General features: G+C 40.5%; 1 long non-coding RNA gene across 1 annotated transcript in view; it reads left to right on the top strand.

Annotated features, from left to right (window-relative positions):
• Positions 1 to 20,743, top strand: part of LOC110741483 — a 143,465-nt gene extending 122,722 nt beyond the window's left edge. The window contains exons 3-5 of the long non-coding RNA XR_002517727.2: positions 7,977 to 8,186; positions 13,046 to 13,099; positions 20,111 to 20,743. This is a non-coding gene — a long non-coding RNA (uncharacterized LOC110741483). The remainder of the gene's footprint in view (positions 1 to 7,976; positions 8,187 to 13,045; positions 13,100 to 20,110) is intronic.
• Positions 20,744 to 23,332: the final 2,589 nt, after the last annotated feature.

The following is a 23,332-nucleotide window of genomic DNA, read 5'->3' as shown; positions in this document are numbered from 1 at the left end:
AAAAAAGATTGAGAGATACTGGGGAAATTCTTCCTTTATGCATCCCTCATCCTTGCATCAATTTTTTCCTACAAATCAGTGGAGTATGCACATATGGGGCATTATTTCATGGTAAAGGAACTAAGTCCATATAAATGATTTGTTTTTTGAGAGGTGAGGTCTCACTTTTTTGCCGAGGCTGGAGTGTAGTGATGTGATCAGATCTCACTGCAGCCTCCATCCACCTCCCAGGCTCAGATGATCCTCCCACCTCAGCCACCCTAGTAGTTGGAACCACAGGCGTGCCACTGTGCCTGGCAAATTTTTACATTTTTTTGTAGAAATGTTGCCCAGGTTGGTTTTGAACTCCTGGGCTCAAGTGATCCTCCCACCTTGACCTCCCAATGTGCAAGGATTACAGATGTGAGCCACTGGGCTTGGCCAAGTAGAAATTATATCCTTCTATTAGTTGACCAAACATGATTCATAAACTAGAGCTAGTATGGCCATCATAATTTTCAGATTAATGTTTATTGACAGTACCTACTCTACAAAGTAAAAAAATAAAATATGCTTTTATGAGGTGGACCATAATATCCATAAGATTGCTTTTCTGATTGAATTGGTTATAAAAATGGAAAAATTATCATTTTGTAATTGTGTGGCATTTGTTCATTTATTCAACAATAATACCAGAGTGGAAAGCAACAAGTTAGGTTTGACATAATATAGAAATGGTTTTGTTTTGTTTGTTTGTTCTACATATATTATCAGTAAGGTTTCTCTAGAGTACTATCTCTCTCTATATCTTTCTATCTCTGTCTGTCTACACAGACATAGACACACACACACACACACACACACACACACACACACAGAGATGTTCCTCAACTTACAATGGGGTTATGTCCCAATAAACCCATCATAAGTTTGTTACAGGAAAGAGGTCCAGATCCAGACCTCAAGAGAGGGTTCTTAGATCTTGTGCAAGAAAGAATTCAGGGCGAGTCCACAGTGCAAAGTGAAAAGTAAGTTTATTAAGAAAGTAAAGGAATGAAATAATGGCTCCTCCTTAGAGCAGTCCCAAGGGTTGCTGGTTGCCCCTTTTTCTTTTTGAGATGGAGTCTCGCTCTGTTGCCCAGCCTGGAGTGCAGTGGCGCTATCTAGGCTCACTGCAACCTCCCCATCCCGGGCTCAAGCGATTCTCCTGCCTCACCTCCTGAGTAGCTGGGATGACAGGCATGCGCCACCACACCTGGCTAATTTTTTTTTTATTTTTAGTGGAGTCAGGGTTTCACCATGTTGGTAAGGCTGGTCTCAAACGCCTGACCTTGTGATCCACCTGCCGCAGCCTCCCAAAGTGCTGGGATTACAGGCGTGAACCACCACACCAGGCTGGTTGCCCATTTTTATGCTTATTTCTTGATGATTTGCTAAACAACAGGTGGATTATTCATCCTTCCCCTTTTAGACCATATAGGGTAACTTTCTGATGTTGCCATAGCATTTGTAAACTGTCATGGCGCCTGTGGTGAGAGGTGACAATCTAGCAGCCCTCATTCTCAGCGCCTCTTCCGCCTCTGGCCTCCGTGTCCACTCTGGCAGTGCTTGAGGAGCCCTTCAGCCTGCCATGGCACTGTGGGAGCCCCTCTCTGGGCTGGCTGAGGCCGGAGTTGCCTCACTCTGCTTGCGGGGAGGTGTGGAGGGAGCGGCACCGGCAGGAACCGGGGCTGCGCTCGCAGCCCAGTGTAAGTTCCGGTGGGCAGGGGCGCGGGCTGGGTGGGTTCCGCACACGGAGCTGCCAGCTGGCACCACCAGCCCAGGGCAGTGAGGGTGTTAGCACCCCGGCCAGCAGCTGCGGAGGTTGCTCCGGGTCCCCCAGCAGTGCCAGCCCGCTGCTGCCGCACTCAAATTCTCGCCGGGCCTTACCTGCTTTCCCGCGGTGCAGGGTTCAGGACCTGCAGCTTGCCATGCCTGAGCTCCCCAACTGCAGTGGGCTCCCACGTGGCCTGAGCCTCCCCTAAGGGTGCTGCCCCCTGCTCCCTGCTCCCTGCCGCCCGGGTCCCATTGACAGTCCAAGGGCTGAGGAGTGCAGGCGTGGCTCCAGACTGGCGGGCAGCTCCACCCACAGCCCTAGTGCAGGATCTACTGGGTGAAGCCAGCTGGGCTTCTGAACTGGATGGGGACTTGGAGAATTTTTATATCTAGCGGGAGGATCTTATGTGCACCAATCAGCACTCTGTATCTAGCTAACCTAGTGTGGAGTTAGAGAACTTTTCCATCTAGCACTCTGTTTAGCTCAAAGATTGTAAATGCACCAATCAGCACTCTGTATCTAGCTCAGGGTTTGTAAATACACCAATCAGCACTCTGTGTCTAGCTCAAGGTTTGTAAATACACCAATTGGTACTCTGTATCTAGCTAACTCTGTATTCTAGCTAACTAGCACTCTGTGACTCTGTGTCTAGCTCAAGGATTGTAAATGCACCAATCAGCACTCTGTCAAAATGGACCAATCAGCAGGATGTGGGTGGAGCCAGATAAGGGAATAAAAGTAGGCTGCCAGACCTAACCAGGCGGTATGGGGAAGCTTTGCTGTTTCACTCTTTGCAGTAAGTTTTGCTGCTGCTCACTCTTTGGGTCCATGGGGCCTTCAAGAGTTGTGATACTCACCGCCAAGGTCTGCAGCTTCACTCCTGAAGCCAGCGAGACCCGGAATCCACCGGAAGAACGAACAACTGCAGACGTACTGCCTTTAACAGCTGTAGCACTCACCACAAAGGTCTGCAGCTTCATTTCTGAGGGCAAGTCCACGAACCCACCAGAAGGAAGAAGTTCCAGACAGATCTGAATGTCTGAAGGAACTCTGGACACACCATCTTTAAGAAGTGTAACACTCATTGCGAGGGTCCGCGACTTCATTCTTGAAGTCAGTGAGACCAAGAACACACCAATTCTGGACACAGTGGGAGTGTAGCAATGAAAACGACCGGAGTTACTCTTGTCGCCATTTTGGTTTTGATGGGTGTTGACGGGTTGCTTTACTGAAACCTGTTTTATCAGCAAGGTCTTTATGAGCTGTATTTTGTGCTGACCTCGTATCTCATTCTAAGACTTACAATGCCTTAACCATCTGGAAATGCAGCCCAGGAGGTTTCAGCCTCATTTTACCCAGCTCCTATTTAAGATGGAGTTGCTCTGGTTCACACGTCTCTGACAAGTTGAAAATGCATTTAATATAGCTAACCTACTGAACCTCATAGCTTAGCCTAACTTAAACATGCTCAGAACACTTACATTAGCATACATTTAGCATATAGTTGGGCCAAATCATCTAACACAAAATGTATTTTATAATGAAGTGGTGAATATTTAATGTAATTTATTAAGTATTGTGTTGAAAGTAAAAAACAAAGTGCAATCTTTATTATGTTAGCCAAAGTCATTGTCAGTTTATTAAAAACAAAACAGCCCGCACCATCATTAGCTGAAAAATCGTTTTGAACCATTGTAAGTTGGGGACTGTCTAAAGAATTGAGAATTGGCTCAAGTAAATACAGAAGCTGATTAGTATGGAAATCTGGAGTCAGCAAGTTGGAGACCCAGCAGAGGTAAGGTACCCTTCAAAAGCTTGCAGCCTTGAGGCTCAAGAAGAGCCAATGTTTTAGTTCATTTAAGAAGGTAGGAAAAGACCAATGTCCCAGCTCACACAGTCAGGCAAAAGGAGCTCCGCCTTACTCATGGGAGGGTCAGCCTTTTTGTTCTATTCAGGCCTCCTAGCAAGAGGATGAGGACCATCCACACTGGGGAGTGCAGTGGGCTTTACTCAGCTAGAGATTCAAATGTTAATCTTTCAAAAAACACCCTCACAGACACACGTAATAACGTTTGACCAAATATCTGAGCCACCCTGTGGCCCTGTCAAATTGATAGTTTTTCCTTAGGTTATCTCCACTGTCATTTAAATATTAATATTTATAGTATATTATATATTGATGTAAATATTAACATTTATTACCCAGGGGTTGTGTTCTCTTGATAATGTTCTATTTTTTTAATCTCTTTAAAAAAATGTTTTATGAAGTGTGGAATTTATCTACTATACTGACATATTCTGCATTAATCTTTCTTTATATTGTGGTTGTCAATCACGGATACAATTTCAGAGAGTAGGAAATGAAGATTCAGCCTTTAACTCCTACACAATCCACAGTGTGTTTTTCCCCTCAGAATTGTCATAAAACCTGTTGTATTTTTAGATTTTTTAATTAACAGCTAAAGTCATATTCTAGTAATACTTTAATAATCTAGATTTCATATCTTTAGAGTAGAAGCCTGCATCATATTTAAAACCACTGCGGAGAGTTTGAGGTTTTCAATTTAATCTCATATTAAAAATTTTTGCACTCTGAAGCCTTTCATTTATTGCTTTAAAAAAATGTTGAAACTCAGAGTTCAAATGATTAAAAAAACTCTAAATCTGGATACAGTTAATGTAAACTTTGTATCTCTCTGCAGATGACTTTCACTGCCCCTCATTGTCAATCAAGAGCATTGAGATAAGGACTGGAAAATCTTAAATATATGTTAATATTTATATAAACATTAAATGTATGTGTGTGTCACACATACACAGAGCAAGAGAAAGAGCAAGAGAGGGACAGTAACTGTTTTCAGAATATCAAAAGTTCTGCTAATCGGCCCTTGTGCAGAAGCTTGTCCTCACTCTCCACACAGGAGAAACAGAATGAGCTTTAAGACAGAACTTCCTGCTGAATTAAATGTGTCCATTACTACTGACAGAATCAGTGAGGTTAAGCCCCTCTGAAGATGACAAGATTAATTGTCACTATTATGACACTAGACATGAGATACTGGGATAAGATTTCATTACTGTATTATCATAGGTTTACTTGCTTGGCAAAATTTCACTTAAGAAGGATGCGGAAATTCTGAACACGAGTTAGCATTTCTAGCACGATGGTACAAGACGTATTATTGAGTAAGTCAAAGATATGCCACAAACACAAATTTCAAGGAATGGCATAAGGCCAGGGTGGTGGCTCACATCTGTAACACCAGCACTTTGAGAGGCCGATGCAGGTGGATGACCTACGGTCAGAAGTTCAAGACCAGCCTGGCTAACATGGTGAAACCCTGTCTCTACTAAAAATACAAAATTAGCCGGGCGTGGTGGTGGGCACCTGTAGTCCCAGCTACATGGGAGGCTGAGGCAGGAGAATCGCTTGAACACGGGAGGCGGGGGTTACAGTGAGCCGAGATCGTGCCGCTGCATTCCAGCCTGGGTGACAAGAGTGAGACTCCGTCTAAATAAATAAATAAGTATAAAAGGATGGCACGAATGCAAAACTCTGTGCACAACATGCTGCAGTGCAGCCTGCTGTCTGACAGAAACATCACGAAGATATAAACACAGACTAAGAAAAAAAGTTTCAAAAGTCAAAGGGACAGGTAACTGAAAAATTGAATGCAATATGTAGGAAATGTTACTTTTTTATTTTTATTTTTTATTTATTTATTTATTTTTGAGACAGAGTCTCGCTCTGTTGCCCAGACTGGAGTGCAGTGGCACGATCTTGGCTCACCACAAGCTGTGCTTCCCGGGTTCATGCCATTCTCCTCCTTCAGCTTCCCAGAAATTCTGCTTTTTGAAAGTGACCATTCTTATGCTAATAACGTCATCCATGAGACAAGAACTGGTCAAAATATAATAGCGCATACCAAAAACAATACTGCCTTGTCCAAGTCAGTCCCATTAGTCCTGGCATGATTTCGATAGCACTCCTTTCAAAGAAAGAATGTCCCAATTTGAATGAAGAAAGCTATGTAATCATCCTAATCATGACAGCAGGATTAAGTCGTCAATTGTAGTAAAATCTTACAACAGATTATGACTGGCTGTGTAGTGACAAAATAATTGGAAAGTGGCAAAAACTGGTCATAGAGGGTCTCAGACTGTATTTGTTGCCTTGAAGACATCATGGGAGAATTAAACTTAATAAATGACCTCTTCCTGGATGAAGTAGCCTTCTTAGACCAAATATTTCTGCAAGGTATGGATTGAATCTTCATACCAAGTCCAACGAATTTTTGTCCTGCTGGAAACTAACTGAGAGGTAAATTAATAGGAATTAAGGTGAGATGAACAAGGTGAGTTGCAAAAGGGCAGGCTCAGATCCTGTTGTCTAAATGTTAATATTTGCTCATGGTGATTTTTTTGTATTAATTTTAATATTTTAAAATAATATATTAAAGCATTATTTATTTTGACTGTTAAGTTTTGTGCTTTCCCTTTTAATTGTGTTCCTAAGGGGAGTACCTCACTTATCTCACCTTGTAACAGAGTCTATACAAGGTATACCTGGGATTAGATATAAAGAACAATGAAGTCAGCACGTGATATGAGGGCTTCCGTTCCAGCTACCTGAAACTAAGTTGCCCTCTTTTAGTGAGTTCAAAGCTGGGGATTCTGTAAATAGACATAGGGGCTGGGAGGTCCCTGCACAAAGAGATCATATCTGTAAATTAAAGTTTGTGATTATAATAATCTTTTTTTTTTTTTTTTTTTTTTTGAGATAGAGTCTTGCTCTGTCGCCCAGGTGGGAGTGCAGTGGCACAATCTCAGCTCACTGCAACCTCCGCCTCCTGGATTCAAGCGACTCTACTGCCTCAGCCTCCAGAGTAGTTGGGATTATAGGTGCCTACCACCACGCCCAGCTAATTTTTGTTTTTTTAGGAGCGATGGGGTTTTGCCATGTTAGCCAAGCTGGTCTCAAACTCCTGACTTCAGGTGATCTGCCCACCTTGGCTTTGAGAACAAGAACACCATATCTGCTGGTGTGTTAGTCCATTTTGTGTTGCTATAAAGAAATATCTGAGACTAGGTAATTTATAAAGAAAAGAGGTTTATTTGGTTCAGGCTGTACAAAAAGTATAATGACAGTATCTGCTTTTGCTGAGTCCACAGGAAGCTTACAATCATTGCAGAAGGCAAAGTGGGAGCTGGTATATCACATGGTAAGAGAGGGAGCAAGAGAGATGCCATTTCTTTATTTATTTATTTGAGACAGAGTCTCACTCTGTAGCCCCAGGTGGAGTGCAGTAGTGCGATCTCGGCTCACTGCAACCTCTGCCTCCAGGGCTCAAGCAATGCTTGTGCCTCAGCCTCCTGTGTAGCTGAGACTACAGGTGCGTGCCACCACATCTAGTTACTTTTTTGTATTTTAGTAGAGGTGGGCTTTCACCATGTTGCCCAGGGTGGTCTCAAACTCCTAAGCTCAATCAATCCACGAGCCTCGGCCTCCCAAAGTGCTGGGATTACAGGCGTGAGCCACTGTGCCCAGCCTAGACTCCTTTAAACAACCAGCTTTTGTGTGAATTAATGCACAGAGGGCTTGTTCATTACCATGAGGAGGGCATCAAACCATTCATGAGGGCTCCACCCCCATGACCCGAACACCTCCTACCAGGCTCCACCTCTAACATGGAGGATCACGTCTCACCATGAGATTTGGAAAGGACAGACCTCCAAACTATATCAGCTGGTGGTTTGCCCTAAACTTTTCTCCCTGAAGTTTCCTTTTACAGAAATGAAGTTTGTCTTTATCTGATGTCAGCAGATTGGTGTTTGCTGTAGCCTGCTGTATTCCTTTAGTTTTTAAAATAGTCCACATTCTTCACCCTTCCCTGAAAATGTTGCTCTTACGTCAACATAACATGTCTAGTTTCATTCAGTGGTTGAAATTATAATATAGTACTCAGATTAGAGTTTACAGCTGTTGTTGTTAAATTTAGGTCATTCTAAATTTATAAGTTAGTTGGGAAGAAAAGAACTGCAAATTCTCAACCCTCATCTCCATTTCTGCCTCTCAGTGCTCATATAAAATCATTACAGAAAAAGAAGGAATGCAGCAATAAAACAAGCTCATCTATAACAGGATTAATTTTTAACTCTTTAATTCATTTGTTTCTCATAGGAAGCTACATTAACATGACAGTTGTTTTAGAAAATGCATTGGCGCTGTATTTGAGAAGAGGAAATCGGACCCATGGTCTCTAAAGGACTTCTCAGCAACAATGGCCTGGGGCTGGTCATAAACATCATTGAGAAAAGGCTATGTCTGTGTGTACAACTGACCTGACCGACATGCACATCAGTTCCCCTAACCACCATCCGGTCTGATAAAGTAAGCCACGTTGGTTGTCTCCCAAAGTTCTCTGTTCAAACCAGTAAACTTAGTTAAATAGGTTGTGAATAGGAAAATCCAAGAGTCACTGGGAAAAGATGTTACAAACTAAAATATTCATAGAAACATTTTTTATGAAAACAAAAAAAGGAAAAACAACTAAAATGCCTAAAAACCATAAAATGGATAAATGTGGCAGATGCATTCAGTGGAATATCATATAGCAGTGAAAATTAAGTACATTAATGACATGTATCAGCATGCCTGAATCTCAAAAACTCAAGTTGAACAATAATAGTTTTTTAAAAAAATCACAGAGTTAATATGTGTGTTCCAAGTCTATGAAGTCTTTAAAAAGAGGAAAAACAGGCCAGGTGTGGTGGCTTACACCTGTAATCCCAGCACTTTGGGAGGCGGAGACGGGCAGATCACAAGATAAGGAGACCCAGACCATCCTGGCTAACATGGTGAAACCCTGTCGCTACTAAAAATACAAAAAAATCACATGCATGACATGTGACATATATGTGAACTACATACAGTTCACAAAAACTAAATGTAGATAATGGTATGCAATCACACAAAAGCACTAATATATCAGTGTGTCTATACAAACATTTATGCCTAACTTATGACAATAAATATACTCTCAAATACCTGGTCATCATTAAATCTAATATGTAGAATATTAAAATATGAAAGAAGATGCTGTATTTGTTGTTAGTCATTTTTCTCCAGTCTATTTTCTTTGGCATCATTTAACAAATCGGTAGATAACTTTCCTCCCATTCCTTTTAGTGTTTTAAAATCTTTTAAATGATAGCTCTTAGATAATTGACTTATATATTATTTTTAAAATGTTTTTCCTATGGGTTGCTGCAAATCTATCCTAAGTGGCAAAGTTTTAAAAACAATATGGGTCAACAGCATACAAAGCTCTGAAAATGAGAAAAGAAAATGACCAAACCTTTAAGATTCCTAGCATTATTCTGCATATCACCATAATGTTTGCTTGGAGGGAGGCAGGCGGTGAGCTGAACAACCTAATTTATATCTGATGTGCTCCCTGGCCATTAAGGGCAGAATGGGGGCTTGTGGACAGCAGTGCCTCTCGGCATTTCTCTTCACATTCCACAGGCTACAGCAAGTCACATGACAAATCCCGACTCCATTGTGTCAGGGATGTATAATCCTCTTACTTGGAGGACAGCAAATAATTGGGAACAGTAATACAATTTGGCACACAAAACAAATCTTCAGAGTGTCAGGGTCAAGAGAAGCATTTATCCAAGAAAAAGTTACTCTAAACTTGCAAAAAGATAAAAATCATTATGCTTGATTAGAAAAAATACAGGATTATTTTCTAATAATTTACTTGACTCTATCCTGACAACATTTATAGGAGTGACATAAAGTCAGACTATTTATAGACTGTGAGTCTATAATTTTGCTAGGTCAGCCAGCAAAATTTAGAAATTATCATGACTCTGTAGTCCAGTGGTTTACAAGTCATAAAAGATATACTTTACAATGAAATAGACCACCAAGTAGAACAACAGACCACTGAAATTAACCATCAAATGGCATCCCATAATTTAGAGGTATGATGAAAAACGGAAAGCGTTGTAATTGCTTCTTCTAGAGGTGTCATTTGGTGCTTCTGTTAGAAGGGTTATGGAGGAGGCCGGGCACAGTGGCTCAGGCCTGTAATCCCAGCACTTTGGGAGGCCAAGGTGGGCAAATCACAAGATCAGGAGATCAAGATCATCCTGGCTAACACGGTGAAACACCATCTCTACTAAAAATACAAAAAAATTAGCCGGGCGAGGTCGGCGGGTGCCTGTAGTCCCAAGCTACTCCGGGAGGCTGAGGCAAAAGAATGGCGTGAACAGGAGAAGACTTGCAGTGAAGGGAGATGGCGCCACTGCAGTACAGCCTGGGCGACAGAGTGAGACCTCATCACAAAAAAAAAGGGCTGTGGAGGAAAAAAGATGGCCAAAATAACTCCCAAAACCGGCTGGGCGACAGAAGTGAAGACCTCATCCACAAAAAAAGGGCTGTGGAGGAAAAAGATGGCCAAAATAACTCCCCAAACTGTTTGACACAGTTTGATCTATTTCTAACACCTGGTGGCATTTTTACGGCATAACCTTTAAAAAGTCATTCTAGAATATCTTAATAGATGTACACATCCCTCTGCCTAACTTTTTGTAGATGCTATCTGCCTACACAGTGAATGACATTGTATTTCAGCAGAATTTATCATTCAACTTTTAAAAACAAAGCTCCTGCATTTACATCCATTTTCCATATCTCTATGTCATAAAGATAATGAATTTAATTAGATGATTTTCTTTCAAATGTGTGCAGCTTCCTTCCACTTCCAAGTCTGAAAGAGGACATTCTATTTTATAGACCACACCATTGCCAAAGAGTGGACGCTGGAGCAAGTGGAAGATTCCACATAGTTTTACTTGCGGTACTCTAGAGACTAGTGGCAAGTGTCTTGGAGATGGCATGATAATACAAATAACTAAATATTACCGAGTTGTCACTGTATATGGCACTACGTTAAATGTTTCACAGGCATCACTCCTCATCACAACCATTTTTTAAAAATAGCTTTATTGGGATATAATTCACATATCATACAATTCATGCATTTAAAGCATACAATCCAGTGGCTTTTAGTATGTTCAGGGGTTGTGCAGCCATCACCACACTTACTTTTAGGACATTTTCATCACCCAAAAAAGAAACCCCATGACCTTTAGTACTCTTTCCTCATTTCTCTCCTCATTCCATCTATCCTCTCCTCACCATCCCTCGGCCCCAGGTGATTGCTTATCTTCTTTCCGTCTCTATACATTTGCTTTTTCTGGACATTTAACTATCTAAGTGTAATTATATATCTTTCAGCCAGTATCTTCCCATTGCCACCAACATCCCAGTCTCTGGTAACAACGATTTTACTTTCTACTTCTATGACATAAACTTTTTTTTTTTTTTTTTTTTTTTTTTGAGATGAAGTCTAGCTCCTGTCACACTGGAGTGCAGTGGTGCAATCTCGGCTCACTGTAACCTCCACCTCCCGGGTTCAAGTAATTCTTCTTCCTCAGCCTCCCAAGTAGCTGGGATTACAGGCATGTGCCACCAAGCCTGGCTAACTTTTGTATTTTCAGTAGAGATAGGATTTTGCCATGTTGACTAGGCTGTTCTCAAACTCCTGACCTAGGGTGATCCACCCTCCTCGGCCTCCCAAAGTGCTAGGATTACAGGCATGAGCTACCACACCCGGCCCAAGTTTTAGATTCTACATATGAGTGAGATCATGCAATATTTCTCTTTCTTTGCCGAACTTATTTCACTTAACCTAATGTCCTCTGGGTTCATCGATGTTGTTGAACATAACAGGATTTCTCTGTGTTTTTTGGCTCAATAGTATTCCACTGCGTATATATACCACATCTGAAAAATCCATGTATTCATTGATGAACACTTAGGCTGATTGCATATCTTGGCTATTGTAAGTAACACTGTAGTAAATGTGAAGATGTCTCTTTGACATACTGATTTCATTTTCTTTCTATATATGCCCACGAGTGAGATTGCTGGGTCATATTTAAGATTTTGAGGAACCTCCATAATGTGTTTCGTAATGGCTGTTCTACTCTACAACACAACCCATTCTAAAATCTCAGTTTAAAGACGGGAATTATGGTGGATTAGCCATTCATCCATGGTCACTCAGCCAGCAAAGTTCAGAGCCGGGTCAGGAACATCACCTGTCCTCTGCCTCACCTTGAATCATTTCTTGTGTTGCCTTGCAGGGAGGGTGATGCCTGCCCCCTCATGTGTCAGTCTGTTAAGTCCAGTAGTGAAGGAAAGTGTTCACATGTCCATATGCATTGCAGATGAAGGGAGTATGGAAGCTTGGAGGGAGAAATTGCTCTCTTTCTTTCTGTCCTTTTTTTTTTTTTTTGAGACGGGGTCTTGTTCTGTCGCCAGGCTGGAGTGCAGTGGCACAATCTCACCTCACTGCAACCTCTAACTCCCTGGTTCAAGAGATTCTCCTGCCTCAGCCTCCCAAGTAGCTGGGATTACAGGCACGCACCACCACGCCCAGCTAATTTTTGTATCTTTAGTAGAGACGGGGTTTCACCATGTTGGCCAAGATGGTTTCGATCTCCTGACCTCATGATCTGCCCACCTCGGCCTCCCAAAGTGTCTGTCCCTTCTTCATTCACCAGCCACAATGACACACAGAACATAGCGGGAGGAAAATAGTTTATATTTATTCCTAAGAAAAGAAACTTCTGTAACCATTCTAAATTTCCAGAAAAACTTATTGTGAGTGCTAAACTAATATTATCCTGACCTAGGACAAATTGCCAACTCCTAAGGGTGAGATTTATAGGAGAAAACCATGTCTACGCTTGAGGCGAGTGCTTAGTAGAGATACAATAGCCAGTTGCTATTATTTCAAGGTTTGTCTGTCTCTAAATATTGCCTGCTTAGGTCTGACTATGCTAAGATTAGTGATAATCTGCTCTGAATTAAAGGTTTAGATGCACTTTTCCCAGGATAAAATTAAGTTTGGGGACTTTCTCTTTTCCTGGGAGCAAAAACCTCAGAAACTAAGTGTGCCATATGCTGGAACATGGAAACATTCCAGTAGCCAGAAGTAGAGGGAAGACAAAAATGGCTTCCCTAAAGCAAGGCAAATCAGAGACAGCCAGTCCTGTGGCCACCACTAATCACTTGTAAACGAACACTGCGATGTGTTTCAAAAGCCCTCATTCTGACTCTGCCTGATCTGTTACTGAAATGTTAATTATATGCCTAATCTTCTCTTGCAGACAAAGGCAACAGAGTTGCTAAAAATGATAGCGGGTGAAAGTCTCCAAGGAGAGGTAAGGAGTAAATGGAGCTGGGAGGGAATGGTGTCTCTCGGGACAGAGCCTGGCTCATTGAAAAGGGATAGTCCTACCCTATAAGGGATGCCTCCCAGTGTGATCAGGTCTTCTCTGATTTCTTTTTATGAGAAACCAGAAATCTGATGTTTTTAAATGAGAAATTGGAGTTTTACAAGTTAGCAAAACTGTGCTGTGCTGGGAAAACAGAATAAAGCTGAAGGCCAGAGGTGTGCTGGGGCCGTCATTTACAGAATCAGAGCAACTACTTAGCTAGAGCAATCATGTGTTTTAATAAGAACAGGGACTACTGTGCTTGTAAATGTCTTTATGCCTTCTAAACGTCCTTTCTCCTTAAGTCTATAACGTGACATGGGATGGCAAAGTATTTTTTGGCAGGAACTATTGCGTTGAATATCTTAACCCATTTGTGTTGCTATAAAAAAATTCCTGTGCCGGGCGCAGTGGCTCACATCTGTAATCCCAGCACTTTGGGAGGCCGAGGTGGGTGGATCACGAGGTCAGGAGTTCAAGACCAGCCTGACCAAGATGGTGAAACACCATCTCTACTAAAAATACACACACACACAAATTAGCTGGGCATGGTGGTGGGCGCTTGTAATCCCAGCTACCCTGGAGGCTGAGGCAGAGAATTGCTTGAACCCGGGAGGCGGAGGTTGCAGTGAGCCGATGTGGTGCCACTGCACTCCAGCCTGGGCGACAGAGCGAGACTGAGTCTCAAAAAAAAAAATTTCCTGAAACTTAAAAATGTATATTAAAAAAAGATTTTGCAGCCCATACAGGAAGAATGGCGCCAGCATCTGCTCAGCTTCTGCTGAATTCCTCAGGTTGCTTCCACACATGGCAGAAGGCAAAGGGAAGCCAGCGTGTAGTGAGATCACATAGTGAGAAAAGAGGCGAGAGAGGGGAAGGGGACTCCAGGCTCTTCACAGCAACTAGCTTTCTTGGGAACTAACAGAGAGAGCGCATTCATCCCCTCTCCCCAGGGAGGCCAACAATCTTTTCATGAGGCGTCTGCTCCCATGACCCTAACGCCTCCCATTAGGCCCCACCTCCAACACTGGGATTCAAGTTTCAACACAAGGTTTAGGAGACAAACATCCAGGCTATGTCACTGGATCCCTAATAGGCTGAAGTAATGTGTTAAAAATAAGTTGTAAATAATTACATGCAAAAACACATAGCATTTTGGAAACTTTGCAAGATAATGAAAATATTTATCTGGATTTTAACTTAATTCACTCCATATTCTACACAAACATATTTTTAAAAGATAATAAAATAGTTGAGACATTAATATATGTTAGATAACCAATCTACATCCTCAAGAGCTAAGAAAGTGTTAAGTTGCCCTTTCTTAATAAAAACAAAATTTATGATGATAACTGGTTTTTTTGTTTGTTTGTTTGTTTATTGAGACAGAGTCTTGCTCTGTTGCCCAGGTTGTAGTGATCATGGCTCACTGCAGCCTTGACCTCCTGGGCTCAAGTGATTCTTCCACCTCAGCCTTTGGAGTAGCTGGGACTACAGGCACATGCCACCATATCTGGTTATTTTTTGTAGAGGTTGTGTTTTACCATGTTGCCCAGGCTGGTCTCAAACTCCTGGGCTCAAGCAATCTGCCTACCTTGACCTTCCAAGTGCTGGGCTTATAGCCTTGAGCCACTGTGCCTGGCCTATGACGATAACTTTTTAAAAGACAAAATTAGAACAAATTTTGTTATAGATGTAATTGGCTTCTATTTGTGATTCATGAATCAGGGGAGCCTTCATTCTACAAAATAGGATGAGAGCTTCCACAGACAACGGAAGAACAGTAGGTTTTGTAAAATGAGAACAATTAAACAAAACAACAGACAAAAAGCTGATTGGTTAACATCAGGTTAATCCAGGTTAATTTGTTGTAAGGGTTAAAGCAGAGGGGAGTTCCTTTTTGCACTGACTCAGGTAGACCGGAAGTTCCTATCTTGAGGAAAAACTGCTCTGTTCTGGGACTTGTCTAGTTTCTTAAAGTTTCAGTTTGATTATGTGGCATTTAGCATAAGTGACTACATTTTTGTTGAGCCTGATCTACTGGGGCCTAGTGCAGGATCTCAGTCTAAAACAATGGCCTCCCATAATTTTTATTTAACATAGCACATGAATAAAAATGCAATTATTTTAAAAGAGTTATTATAATAAATTTTGATAGATTTGGTCAAAGTCATATCTCAAATTTAATTATCAAATTATCTCAAATTTAATTGGTTGCAGTATATGTGTCATTTATTTCAAAAATCTTGGCCAACAGTGAAATGAAAAACCTGTTCCACAAATCACAGTTTAGTTTATTTTCAAATTCAAATGTTACTTACTTCACTGAATCTAACAAAAGTAAATGTTTCAAAATAATGCAAAAAAAAAGAGGTTTGTAAAGTTGGTAAGAAAATATTTGCTGAGCAAATAATCAGATGTTTATTATCTTACCCATGTCATTTCTTATATATTTACATTCACATTGATTTGTATTAGCTATCAAGTTAATCATGTTAAAAAATGTGGTACCACAATGAATTGTGTTTGATGTTGAAATTAATATTTAAAGATTTAAAAATTATGAGAGAATATTCTGTGTTATTTCACACTTAACTGGTGATGTCTTAAAGATTTCTTGCTACAAACTAGTTTTAAAAGACATGAGTTTTATGGGCATTGCATGCATTGCATTGATAAAAGCAGCATTGCATAGGTATTTAACACCAGGCCATGATTGAAACGGCTTCAGAAGACATCATGATGAACTACATACAGAGTAATGGCAAGTTTACTATAAAATTAACATTCTCAGTTGTCACAAGAAATCTGACAGTCACTAAAATGGCAAGCACTGTGTTCTATTTGTGTCCTTTTCAAACATGATTGATAAGAATTTGTTACCTTATTAGCATGTCATAAGTAGACAGCAAAGTATGTTTTAAATTTGAAAATTATTGTTTTCTGCTCATGTTGTACTTTCAGCAATGTACACAGTGATAGTAATGAAAGCAGCCATCAGAATACTCTATTTTCTTCATAGTTAGCTGCCAAATACTTCTTTTTTTCTGCCCAGATCATACTTATATTGCTTTTGTGCCTTTGATCATAGTCATAAATTAATACACAGAGGAAGCAGGGCAGTGACAGCTATACATTTTTCTACAGAAGATCAGCTATTAAATCAAGAACCAAGAGAACCGTCTCAGCCTGGAGACTGAGAACCGAAGCCACACCTTCCCACTGATATTAACATGATTTTATTATTCTATTGTTCCATTAGTATTACTTTTTGAGGACTGTCCTACCTCCAGAATGGTTTGATTTTTCATTATAGGAACTTCCCAAATGCTTTATCAACTCTTCAGGGGAAGGCATAGACCGAGTTTACAGCTTGAGTCTTTGAATCCTTCCCCACAAATCCTCACCTCGCTATTTTCGCTAAGCCCAGACTGTTGTATCATGATTCTCACACAATTCTAATCAAATCCTCTCCTTCAGAGACCCATCTTAAACCAAACTTGCAATTCTCAGTAAATTCTAATCTCCCCTTCTCTCCTCTGAGACGCTGATAGCAATTTACAGAGGCTACACTCTCTCCCTTGCCACGGTGTATTTTCTATTGCCGCTGTAACAAATTACCACAAACAGTGTTGTAAACAATCCAGACTTGTTATCCTACAGTCCTCTTGGTCAGAAGTTCAACGTGGGTCTCACTGACCTAAAACCCAGGCATCAGCAGGGTAGAAGTTCTTCCTGCAGGCTCTTGGCTCCTGTGTCTTTGACTTTTCTAGAATCTAGAGGCTGCCTGCTGTCCTCAGTTCCTGGCCTCTTCCTCCATCTTCACAGTCAGCGGTGATAGGCTGGGAGGCCTTCTCATGCTGCCATCTCTTTGGTTCTTTCTCTTCTGCCTCCCTCTTCCACTTTTAAGAATTTGTGGTTAGCCCCATCTGGATAATCCAGGATAATCTCCTTATTTCAAAGTGAGTTAACAACTTTAATTCCATCTGTGGTCTTAATTTACATTTTTCATGTAAGTTCACATATTCACATATTCCAGAGATGAGTGTGTGGACATCTTTGGGAGGTCAATTATTTTCCTGCCATATTGGTAAAGAAAAAACTTTGCAATAAGCCGGGTGCGGTGGCTCACACCTATAACCCAGCACTTTGGGAGGCTGAGGCGGGTAGATCACCTGAGGTCAGGAGTTCGAGACTAGCATGGCCAACATGGTGAAATCCTGCCTCTACTAAAAATACAAAAAATTAGCTGGGCGTGGTGGCACATGCCTGCAATCCCAGCTACTCGTGAAGCTGAGGCAGGAGAATTGCTTGAACCTGGGAGGCGGAGGTTGCAGTGAGCCGAGATCGCACCACTGCACTCCAGCCTAGGCAACAAGAGAGAAACTTTGTCTCAAAACAAAAACAAAAACAAAAACAAAAAAACACTTTGCAATAAATAAGCAATCAGCTTTGTCTCATCAACACATTATGTTGGTGATATTTGGGGATACAGCTTTGATAAGCAATTAGCACCAACATGACCTACTTGCAGAAGCTTGTCATAGCTATTATTCTAAATATGGTAATAGATGACTGTAATAATCCAAGCCAAGAATTATGACATTTTAAATCCAGACACACTCTTACTCCTAAAATGTCCTCAAATGGACTTTAACATACAAATATTTTAATTAGATTCTTTTAAATTCTTAAGATTATATGATGTAACCCAAAAGTGGGGCTGAAATGTCAGGTGACAATAACACCCAAATGGAAGTTTTACTCAGCACTTCCAGGCACACCCCCTCAATATATACACACTCTTTACAAAAACATATTTGGAAGTGAATTCATTGTTCATAAGTAGTTGTGAATAGTTAGAAAATAGATTTTACACTTCACATTCAATAAAACTCCCACAGAATGTCAATTCTCATTATTCGTGGATTTTGTATTTTCAAATCCACCTTCTTGCTAAAATGTATTTGTATTTGCAAATTCATCCACCTGCTTAAATTTACTTGTAACCCCAAAATTCACACTCACAGCACCTTTGTTGTCATACACAGACTGGCCAAAAATTTCCCTTTCCCAGCTTGCACATACCCAGCTGACGCTGAACAAAACCATGCTCTGCCTTCTTGTTTCAGCTCTCATACTAAAATCAAGTGTCCTTTGCACAATCCATTTAGTGCCGTGGTTTTCATATTTTTGTGCTTTTTTGGTGATTTTGTTGTTTGCAATGGCCCCCAAGCATAGTGCTGAAGTGCTCTCAAAGCACAAAAAGACCGTGATGTGCATTATGGAGACACATGTAAGAAAAACTTTGTTCAGATATGACCTATAGTGCCATTGGCTATCATTTCGATGCTGATGAATACATTTTATATATTAAATAAGGTGTCTTTAAACAGAAACAGATATAAAACAAGAGTATGTCTTGATCATTTGACGAAAATGTTGCAGCCAGAGGCTCACAAAAACGTCCCCTTACATTTTCCCAAGGAGCAACGATTCAGTACTTGCTAAATCTAAGTTTAGTACTTGTTGGAGCTCTGAGAACCATATCCTCAAAAATGGCACTTTGTCATGTTGAGTGCTTTGAATTAAATAAAATGGAAAGGCCTCAGAAGTAAGCCTCAGGACCAACATCTCTAACACTATCAGTCCCCAAACCCCGCCTTACTGTGTTCGTCTGTTCTCATGCTGCTGATAAAGACATACCCAAGACTGAGTTGTTTATAAAGAAAAAGAGGGTTAATGGACTCAGTTCCACATGCCTGGGAAGGCCTCATAATCACAGTGGAAGGCAAAAGGCACACCTGGCGGCAGACAAGAAAGAATGAGAATCAAGTGAAAGAGTTTTCCCCTTATAAAAACATCAGGTCTCATAAGACTTAGTTTGTTCCAGGAGAACAATATGGGGGTAAGAGCCTCCATGATTCAACTATCTCCTACTGGGTCCCTCCCACAACATGTGGGAATTATGGGAGCTGCAATTCAAGATGAGATTTGTGTGGGGACACAGCCAAGCCATATCACCCACCATCCTCTTTCTTTCCCTAAGCAAGGAAGCAAGAAAGGAGGGGCTTTTGCTGAAGTTACCTCTTATCTGATCGAGTCTGATCAAGGGCGGTTTCTCCAGAAGAAATGCAGTGTTTTTGTTTGTTTTAATTTAGCCCAGTCAAATTGACACAAAGAAATGCAGTTGTTTTAAAACTCCCTCTCTAATCATATAACCAGGAAAGATTAACCACTAGAGAGGAGAAAATAAGTCATTACCATGTCCAGACAGACTTTTCACCTATCCTTCTGAGGGCAGCTCAGAGAGATTATGCGAAAGATTTTATCTGCATAATGACAACTTTTGTTTACAATGAAGTTCTGGTCTCACTTTTCCACAATTTGCTTGTACCTCCCCCAGAGCTCAGAGGAACTTTGTACCAGCCCTATGCATAAAATTCTATCTTCTCTACCTTCTCTACTTCTCAGCATTAGCAAAGGAATCTCATGATAACTGAATTCAACAGTAATTTATCTGATGCTATTTTTGTGGCTCTATGCTGGGCCCCGGGTACACAACAATGAAAACAATGTTCTCCTCTCCACTACCCAGGTTGCCTTCTCCTCTAAAGAGAACAATCGTCTGTGATTCACCAACAACAAGAACTTTTCTTTACCTACCTACCTAAAATATATAAACACAATTGACAACTTCAGGCATGTTCTTTCAACTGGAGGACAATTACAAATAGTTGTTCTATGTACTGATGAAAAGGCTGGTGGCAAGGTTGGCTATGGCCTGGGCAGCAGGCTAGATGGGCCTCTCAGGAGGACTTGCCAGGTTGCAGTGCCCCAGAGCAATTTATGACATAAAATCTGTAATATTGGAGATGTAATTGTCACATCTTATAATTAAGATCAAATAACTGGATTCTCCTTTTGTCTGCAAATGATGATTGTGTTTGTCCACAGTAAAGCTGACCTGCATGTCAAGGAGCTCGATGATGGAATCCCAGTGCTGGCTTCCAGGGTGAGGGTCATTTTGGTTGCAGGCGAGGGTGATAGAATGTTGTCAAAAAGAGAGGAAAAACAAAATTTCAATTATGGCAAGTGCAAAAATCACATTTTTTTATTTTGAGGTTTAGCATTTCTCAAAATAATTACAGTTACATACTTCTGTACTACGTACTTCTATCTCAAAGATTAGTTGGTTGGGTTTATCTAGGGCTTGAACACAATATCCTATCAACCTTGTTGTAATCCTTTCCATATTATTTGTATTGTTTTTACTCACTTAGCTCAGTTTCCATTGAAATGTTACCTTTACTCGTTATTGCTACCTCTAAATTTCCTGTCCTTGTTTTTATGAGAACAGTGTGTAGCTATGTTGTTACATTAGTACTATATAAAGAGCATTAAAAGATGTACTTATTTCACAAATTGTCAAAATATAAACAAAATATAAAGCAAAAGAGAATAGAGATAGATAAACATAGCTGTTAAGAGCTGTAGATACACTCTTTTTTGCCAAAGATTTCTATTTTTCATGGTAGATTTGGCGGGGGCAGGGAGGGGGGACATGTGCAGGTTTGTTACAAGGATATACTGCATGATGCTGAGGTTTGGGCTTCAACTGAACCCATCACCCAAATGTGAACATAGTACCCAGTAGGTAGTTTTTCACCCTTTGCCCCTTCCCTCTTCTCCCCTTCAGATTCTCCAGAACCTATTGTTTCCATCTTTGTGTCCATGTGTACCTAATGTTTAGCTTCCACTTGTAGGTAAGATCATGTGGTATAATATACTCTTAAATTGTTCAAAGACAAAGAATGCATCAAAAATACTTCCAAGTGCTTTGCCTGAGAGTTTTATCTGAGTGAAAAGAGCTTTCTGGATTAATCCCAGGTTTATATGAGCTCTGGTTTGTTCTCTGTGGAGAAAAATCCTATCTCTCTGAGGTTTTTGTTTTTAACAATTCTCTTTTTTTTTTTTTTTGAGATGGAGTCTCACTCTGTCACCCAGGCTGGAGTGCAATGGCGTGATGTCAGCTCACTGCAACTTCCGCCTCCCGAGTTAAAGCGATTCTCCTGCCTCAGCCTCCTGAGTAGCTGGGATTACAGGTGTACGCTACTATGCCCGGTTAATTTTGTATTTTTAGTAGAGATGGGGTTTCAGCATGTTGGTCAGTCTGGTCTCGAACTCCTGACCTTGTGATCCACCCACCTTGGCCTCTCAAAATGCTGGGATTACAGGCATGAGCCACCATGCCCGGGTGTTTTTAACAATTCTCATTAATTTTTGTTGTACATGTAAAGATGAAATCATTTAAGAAGATTCATAATGACAAGATATCTGTAGAGTAAAACCAGAAAGGGTTCGGGCTTTATGACAGCAAAGGAAACAATTAGCAGATTGAAAAGGCAACCTATAAAATAGGAGAAAATATTTGCAAACTATTCATCTAATAAGGCGTTAATATCCAACATATATAGGAAACCCTACAACTGAATAGCCAGAAACAAATAACCATTTTTTTTTTTCTTTTTTTGAGATGGAGTCTCACTCTGTTGCCCAGGCTGGAGTGCAGTGGTGAGATCTTGGCTCACAGCAAGCTCTGCCTCCCGGGTTCACGCCATTCTCCTGCCTCAGCCTCCCAAGTAGCTGGGACTACAGGTGCCCGCCACCACGCCCGGCTAGTTTTTTGTATTTTTAGTAGAGATGGGGTTTCAAAGGTGTACAGTATTTGGATTGACACTTCTCTAAAAGAATATCCAAGTAGCCAACACATATATGAAAAATACTCAATGTCACTAATCATCAGAGAAATGCAAATAAAAACCAAAACAATGATGAGATCTCACTTCCCACTGGTTAGGATGGCTGTTGTTAAAACAACAACAAAAAGGTAACAAGTGTTAGCAAAGATGTGGAGAAACTGGAATCCTTGTACATTATTGGTGGGAATGTACAATGGTTCAGCCACTATAGAAAACAGTATGGAGGCTCCTCAAAAACATTAAAAATAGAACTATCATATGATCCAGCAATCCCACACTTGGTATTTATTCAAAAAATTAAAATCAAGATATTGAAGATACATTTGAACTCTCATGTTCACTGCAGCAGTACTCACAATAGCCAAGATGTAGAAGTCGCATAAAAACCCATCGACATGTGAACAAATAAGGAAAATGTGGCATATACTTACAACAAAGTATTGTTGTCTGGAATGAAATCCTTCCATATGTGGCAACATGGATGAACCTTGATGACATTATGCTAAGCGAAATAAGCCAAAAGGAAAATACAGTGTGAGTCCATTATTATATGTCCAATATAAAATAACCCCATTCACAGAAGCACAGAGTGCAATGGGTTACCAGGGGCTGGGAGAAGTGGGAAATAGGGAGTTACTGTTTAACAGGTATAAAGCTTCAGGTATGCAAGATGAATAAGTCCTAGAGATCTACTATGTACAATATTGTGCCTGTAGTTAAGAACACTATGTTGTATTCCTAAAAATTTAAGAGGGTAGCTCTCATGTTTTTATCCCAATTTTTAAAAATTAGATAAAAGGGAAAAGAAAAAGATCCTTGCACATGGACTTTTCTTCTTTCCATAATTTCGAAGTGCAAGCAAATTAATCTGGGATGATGACTTCTATCTCTCCTCAACTATAGTTTTACTTCTGCCTCAGGAGGATCTCCTATGAATTTCTGATAACCTAGTTTTCCTGTGTTTCTCCACTCAGAGGTTGTCCTAAAATCCTAGTTAATTTACATGCTTGAAATTGCTTGCATGGTTTTTAAATTTCAAATAAATAATACCTTTGATTGGACTTGTGGGCTTCTGATCAAACCCATAGACTTTCCTTCATCAAAACTAAACACTTCAGTAGATCCTAGAAAGACATTGAAAACTATTTGCAAGTATAAATATGATGCTGAATAATGTGTTTAAAATATATGAAGCTTTATTTATACATACATGTACATTTTTAGTATGAGGGTATCTCTGGCCTATTCACCTAAGGAAAAACATACCACCAGAAATGGAATTCCCTTTTGGTATCAGAGGTTAATATGTTAAATTCCGTTGTTAGCTAACATTTTTCTAAAATGTACCAACTGGAAGTTTGTCTTATACTCTACTCCTTACTGCTCCAATCTTACACATATCATTATGAAAACAAAT

The sequence above is a fragment of the Papio anubis genome, chromosome 13, assembly GCF_008728515.1.
Source record: "Papio anubis isolate 15944 chromosome 13, Panubis1.0, whole genome shotgun sequence".
NCBI lineage: Eukaryota > Metazoa > Chordata > Mammalia > Primates > Cercopithecidae > Papio > Papio anubis.
This window is presented reverse-complemented; position numbering and strand designations above follow the sequence as displayed.